The sequence below is a fragment of the Chelonoidis abingdonii genome, chromosome 25 (genome assembly GCF_003597395.2).
Source record: "Chelonoidis abingdonii isolate Lonesome George chromosome 25, CheloAbing_2.0, whole genome shotgun sequence".
NCBI lineage: Eukaryota > Metazoa > Chordata > Testudines > Testudinidae > Chelonoidis > Chelonoidis abingdonii.
The window spans coordinates 8,716,106-8,723,606 of record NC_133793.1 but is presented as its reverse complement, the minus strand read 5'-3'; positions in this window follow the sequence as shown (position 1 = coordinate 8,723,606).

Genomic DNA, 7,501 nt, shown 5'->3' with positions numbered 1-7,501 from the left:
CAGCTTTTTTCCTCCAAGAACAGAACGCAATCTGTGCCTTAGTTAAAAATATTAACAGAAACACTGACAGGGCCTGGACAGCCACATTTGTTAGCTGGGAGAGTTGATGAAAGATATATATGTCTTGAACAGGCCAAAATAATCTTCCAAGGGATCCAGAGCATACAGGCCTCCCAGAAAAAGGGGAGAAAAGCAGGCAGTCGGCAGGAGTTCAGATCACATGTGTTTAGAGGTGGCGGGGGAAGCTTAATAAGGTTGTGTTGGTTGAAAAAATACATTAAAAACCCCACACTTAGGCCACCAGGATTGCTTAACAGAGGAACAACTCCTTAGTGAATGGAGAGTCTGGCGTACTGCTGGCTCAAAGAGGAACTAATAATCTTGGTCGGATTAACGGGCTCCTGAAGGAGAACTCATTTTTTTTTACTGAGCTCTCCACCTCCTCCTCCTTCTCCCCTCCCATGAGTTTTTGCAAACGGCTGGATGAGATCTTGCTGAGTCAGCCAGCTGGATGCAGAGCCAGTTTTCATGGCTTTGGTGGCGAGGAAGCCAAAACAGAATTGCTATTGAATCGAGCTTTAGCTGAGATGTCGAAGGCGATCAGAGCACTCGCAGAGCTGGGTTTATAGCACGCATAGGGTGACCAGACAGCAAGCGTGAAAAGTCGGGACTGTCCCTATAAAATCGGGACATCTGGTCACCCTAAGCAAGCAGGCGCTCACACGGGCACACCCAGCAGGAGAAAGGTACTAGAGTTTCACTCGGGTTCATCCTACCCCAGAAATAAAGGTGAGTTTCATTGAATTAGGGGGGAAATAGGGTTCAGAATTCAGCAGAGTCTAGACAAGATTAAAGCCAAAAAAGCACAAGAGAGAAAGAGAAGAAAGGAAGAAAATAGAAGAATTAATACCTGGCTCTAAAGGCACCCAGCTGGGTCCCTTTCCCGTGCCTCCCAGGTCAGCACTGCGTGAATGCCTCCAGTCCAAACATTCTGTGACTGCCCCTCACTGGGGGTCATCAGTGTGGATTGAACCTAGGATGTCTTGCAGTAAAATCATGCTTCAGTTAAAGGACTATCCCCCCGAGAGAGCAGCTGTAGCAGACACTTGCATGAACCTGTCATTAGAGGGAGACAAAGACACACAATGGTAATGTGGATTCCAACCCTTAGGCCTTGTTTATAGGCAGATTTTGTACCGGCATAACTGTGTCAGCCAGGGTGTAATTTATTTTTTAACTGAGATGGTTCTATCAATACAACCATTAGTGTGAAAAGAGTAATATTGGAATAACTGGGAGGGTGGTGGTTTGTACTGCTTTAAAGACACCGGACTAGGTAAAGCTGTCCCATTTGTGTATGTAAACAACTCTGGAGCTGTATGCCTTTCCCTCGCCTCTGCTGAATTCATTATAACTATCCTCTTAATTATGCCCAGTTGTTATCACCAACTTTGTGTTGTGTCCCTTTCCCACGGGCTCAAAGCTCTAAATGGCTTGAGGCCTAGTTCCCCCAAGAGATGCCATAACTCTCTCTCCATGGTATCACTGTGGTTGCTATCAGTGGCGCTCCCTCTGTTTAACACTCCTCATTGGTCACATTTTGACTGGATACCAATGATGACACAACAGGCTCCAAAATGTATAGCTGGATAAGACTGGTTTTTGTTTCACCACAAATGGTCAATGCAAGTTCAGACCCCGCAACCGAGCTCCTGATTCTATCTGCTCAAGCCCACATGACAGTGAGCTTAGCTGTTGACCCAGACCCCGTCAAACATTGAAGTTGGGGACACTATGCAGCACACCACTCACTCTCAAAAGGCCTTGGCCTCCACGGTCAAAACTGACCAGTGGGTTCGGGTGTCTCAATTTTTGGGGCACTTGGCTTAAGACACTTTAAAGGAGCCTGATTTGCCCTCTGAACATCAAAATCCATTAAGATGTCTGAGTCTGGGTGCTCTAAATGTCAAAAATCACTAGCCAGTTTTGAAAACGTAGGCCCTCGGTTCCAACGCAACATGTGTTAAATGGTTCATTTAACCAGTATTCCACTAGCTCTCACAGCACATTATGGGAAACCCTGAAGGCAACAGTTAGAGGTGGATTTACTAGCTTCGCATCTGCTAAAAAAAATAAACAGCAAAAAATAAAAAACCCAGAGGCTTGTACTGAACCATAGGCAGATCTCCAAGCCCTCCTCAGAGCACCAGAAATGAAAAATGAAGCTCCTCTGATTGATTCACAGCCCGCTGTCAACACTATCCGCCTCCTCTGATCAAACAGAACTCCACCTGTGAAGATCAAAACTAGCACACATCAGCATCTCTTCATCCCAGGGTTCTGCTGGCTGTCACCATCACAGGTGCTTATGTGGTCCCAGTTACCATGGTCTCTGAGCACCTCACAGTGTTTATTCTCACAGCACCCCCATATGGTAGGTATTATCCCTGTTTTATGGATGGGAACTAAAGGCACAGAGAGACTAAGTGATTTGCTCAAGGTCATAGAGAATTGACTCCAGTCTCCAGGCTATCACCTGAACCAGGGCACCATCCTTTCTCGTGGGAACCTCAAGCACAGGGAAAAGTCCACCCAACTGGCATGACAGGACAACTCACAACCCCTACCCTGCTCAGCCCCCTGATGCCAGCAGAAGATGACAGGATCTTTCATTTTGCAGGGCAGGGATCTTGCTTCTCCAACCTATTCCAGAAGAAAGCAGCGCTGGATCCCGAGCTGCACATTGGCTCGTGCGTTCAGTACAGATGCATCCTAAAGCAGCGGCAGCACTGTAAGTGCCCCTGGGACATCTCCTATCCAAACACAGTCCTGGCTCACTGCTGCCTAGCTTGGGAGAGCTGACAAGATCTTGGCGCCAGGAGGAAAGGCTAAATCGAAGGAGAGAGCACAAGGAAAGATGACTTGTGCAAATGGGTGAAGTTAGAGAAAGACGGGCAATACAGAAAGGAAAGAACACGAGCAGCAACAAGCTCTGCCCCAGCATAGCCTTTTTGTTAAGGCACTGAGCTGGGACTCAGGAGATCTGAGTTCTATTCCAAGATCTGCCACTTATTCATGGTATGTAGTTTCACCTCTTTGAGCCTCTATTTCTCCTCTGTAACTAGGCTGACCATACCCTCCCTCTCTCCTAGTTTCTCATTTAGGTTGTGATCTGTTTGGAGAAGGAGTTGTCTCTTATTGTGTGTACATACAGCTCCTAGCACCCGGGGGACCTGAGCTTTGACAGACGCAATTTGAAAAAGCAACCACTTGAAGTACAGCGAGGCTCAGAGTCACTAAGTTTTCATTATATTTGCCACAGTCTTCTGCCTTGAGAAATCCTTCTCTTGACAAACCCACCATGTTCCCTAAACAAGGGTCTGAAGGTACAGAGCTGGATTTTGCTTTTGGATGTGCGCTGGGCGGGTCCCATGAAGCCAAGAGGGGCTGTGGGCATGCTTCTGAGATCAGAATTTGGCCTGTTGCCTTTATCCTTCAAAAATTACCCACCCAACTCCTGAATTTCTGCATGTTGGCTACAACTGGAAAAAGGCAAGTGAGAACACTGCAGCAATGTCAGAACATAGAAGTGCGAAGGAGCCGTTTTCAAGGCTGCCATCTCTTCGGGTCCAGATCACCCTAGGGTGGGGAGCTTATTGAGGGATTCCTGATTTTACGCCTGTGCCCCTGGCGTCTCTCTTTGGAACAAGCCGGGTTTTTCGTGTAATGGCCTCTTCAACTCAGGCTGCATCACTTCCTGATCCGCAGATCCTGGTAGGAGCAGATCTTCTATCAGCCAACCTGACTCAACGGCTGGCCAGATTCAACGGAGCTTGAGTATTTCCCGAGATGGCCAGCTGCACAGACAGGTTTAAAGCCTGACCTGTCTGCCTAGTTCACGCTGCATGGCAGTCTGGTGGGAGACCCAGTTGATTAACGTAAGCATTTTACCGAGGAAGAAAAAAAATCTGTTTGTTTACAGGAGCGGGCGCAGGAAATAAAACACGTGTTCAGACAACCCTCCCATGCAAGCAACACTAGAGCCATTAAAATACTATGCCAGCAAATGGTAGCGCAGAGTGGATGTCGGAGCCGGAGGAATCTATTAGCTCATGAGTGAGGCGCGTGGCCAGTGTCGGTCTCTTTCTCGTCAGTGTTTATTCGCCAGTCTGATCGCTACTAACTTCAGTGAATCACGCAGACCTGGACAAGAGGAAACTAGCTGGGAAGAGTAAAGGACCTCACAGCTATCCAGAAACCTGGCTTTTTTTCATTTGTGGCCAGAACACCATCGAAGCAGCTTTCAATGGTATTTAATAAGATTTAGCACATACACAGAACTTTGTATACTCAAAGCACTGCACTGACTCAGCCTCACAACAGCCCTGTGAAGCCCATATTATTATGCCTATTTTAGAGGTGGGGAAACTGAGGCCACATGATTTGCTCGAGGCCACAGAGGGAGTCGGTAGGTATGTCTACACTGTAATAAAAAACCCATGGCAAGGAGTCTCAGAGTCTGGGTCAACTGGCTTGGGCTTGCACCACAGGGCTAAAAATAGCTGTGTAGACGTTCCTGCTTGAACTGGAGCCCAGGCTCTGAGACCAACCCTAGGTTTCAGCACCTGAGCTCAAACATCTACACAGCTATTTTTAGCCCCATAGCATGAGCCGGTAAGCCTCAGTCAGTTGACCTGGGCTCTGGAACTCATTGGTGTGAGTCTTTTACTGCAGTGTAGACACGCCGAGTGTCTGAGGTAGGATTAGAACATGGGAATTTTGGAGTCTGCCTTCATGGCCATTTCACTTCGGAACATTTTGTGGCATCTCATGAGTCACAAGACAGCCAGACCCTTAAGACTTCAAGCCTAGTTTTCCAGACTGGAGAAGTAAGGATAACGCAGAGAAGTAGCAGAACTTCTGGTTCCGTATTCACACCAAGCCTTTTGCAGAGAGGCCTACAAAAAATACAGACAATGTTTAGGCTACCACGCTAACCATATGGTCTCACTGGCCCCATGCACTCCCCCCTACCCATCACTGTGTCTGTAGCCATCTGCCCATGTAAGCTCTTTGGGGCAGGAACTTTTTGTTCCATGTTCCAGCACCTAGCAGTATGGGGTGTTGGTCCATGATCAAATCACTTAGGCACTCATGCAATAAAATAATAATTTGCAAGTTCACTCATCGCTATTTGTAGCACCCACAGAGCTGGAGTTAATAGTTAGAGCCAGTCACTGGGTGTTGAGACCCAGGTTCTATTCGCAGGTCTTTCACTGACCAGCTTTATGAATAATATCTGTGCTCTTCAATTTCCCCCTCCATAAAGGGGGGATAACACCACTTCCCTTTTGCACAGGGAGCTTGTGAGGCTTAATTCACTTCTTTGTAAAGAGTCTGAGACCTGAAGGAAAAAGTATCGTTATGCTGCTGCATTTGCACAGTAAAACAAAATGCACTATGTAATTAGTCCACTCTCCCCAATGGCTAATCAATAAGATTCAAACCAACAGATCTCTTGCACATAAATAATATTTACCCCGAATTAGATTTACAGAGGCAGATTGGCAATGCAGCCAAAGATTGCACCCGCAAAACACCCTGCACCCAACACACACCCATTGCACGTGTAACGCTACACGCTTTTGCTCCCACAGCAGTCATTTACTTGCATACAGATTGGCTAATCGTTCACCCAGGTGCTGTTGGCTTGTGCACGTATCCCGTTTGTGCATGGAACGTATGGGGTTTGTTTGGGGTTTTTAACATCAGGTTGAATGTGTCTAGTTACCTGACTGGCACAAATATGCAGGTGCTACAGATGCATTTGCATTTTTGCAGGCCTGGTCTTTCCAGCCACCTGGAAAAGTTTGCTCCACAAACCAGATGGAGCATGAGAACTGTATTTTTCATTGGACCTTTAGGAAGGTGTCATCATTGTCTTCTCAGCATGTCAGGACTGTGCCTGCAAGGGGGAACGAGTGCCTTTCAATCCCTTTCACTTCACTAGGCATGGAGAATGCTCAGTGTCAAGAGCGGATACAAAGAGCTGCACCAAGGAAGCTAGTTATGATGCACACAACAGCAACGAGTTTTGGTCCTACAAAACCGGGGCACTATGCTACATATTCCTGACTCGGTGTTATCTATTGGCATCTTATCTGTTAACATACAGCTCCATTAACAGAGCCAGCGTCATAACACTCAGCATCTTATGGTTTGGGCCTTGTATTTGCAGATAATATTTTTTGAGGTTTTCTTAATGAATTTTTCCAGTGACTTTGACCAGATGCTGAAAGGTGAACCTGCATCTCAGCCTTTTCCCCAACACAGGGTGCGTGGCCGGTAACCTGAGAAATACTAGGCAGAAAAATTCATATGATTTTGCTTTGTGCTCATTAGTAGCCACAGACACGACTGCCTGGCATCTGCTTTCAATAACAGTGTTGATTAGAGACCGCAATGGCCTGGCCTGAGAAAGAGAATCATTCACAGGGGCAAACTCAGATTGAAATTTAGGCAGCTTGTCTGGTGGATTTGTGAAACTGAGTCAGTTAATCTCTGTTCTTAAACCTGCATAGTATTTCCGATTCCTGCTCACATACATGCACTGTGGTGCCAGGGCAAGTCAGACTATGGACTTTACAGTCAAAGTCTACGAGATCTGGACCTCATCAACCTTTGGAGCTCAATGCTAGATGAGTCTTTTGGGGCTAGCATTTGCTCAACTGAAGGCCATCAATGGATTACGGTTGGTTGGGGCAATACAGGAAGGGTTTAGACCTAAAATACTGTAGTCAATCTGCTTGCATCTGGGTCAGTGCAAACCCTGAGGTCCTTAATCCGTTTTTAAGCAGGCTGAAGCAATTAATTTCAGTGGGAGCTTTGCCTGAGTAAATGCCAAAGGACCCCAGGATTCGGCCATAGAAATAAATAAATCCCATGTATCTGTTATTTCACAGCCTCGAAGGGGATTGTTAACCTACTGCCCACTCATGCCTTTTACATACCAGGGCCTCTAGATCCAGATTCCAGAGCTATGCAAAATGAAAGCACCCAGGGTAAGTATCTCTTACAAGCACCTTGAGAAAAATGCTTTTTTCACCTGTTCCTTCATTTGTGCTTGAATTCAGAGAGATTATCTGAACTTTCCACTTCTTTGGCATTCAATAGGGTTTTTTTTTAATTTTCCTTCTCAAAATACCACTGGGATCCCTTCTTTATTAGTACATCCTTGGCAGACTCCACTATTCTTCATTTCAGTTCAGCACTAATGCGAGCAATATAGTATCTGCTGATCCCTCTAGTTCCATCAGGCAGAAGGAAATTGGGGATACTGGAGGCTGTTTTGAATTCAGCCCCACTTCTCTACCCTCAGCAGAGCTGTCACTGAATGTTCATTCCTCAAGCCATTAGCTGTACCTCTGGGTTCGCTATCTGTCCCTAAGCAGCTGGTCCGAAGCCCATCCCATCCCAAAGTCTGGGGGAATCTGGAATCCAA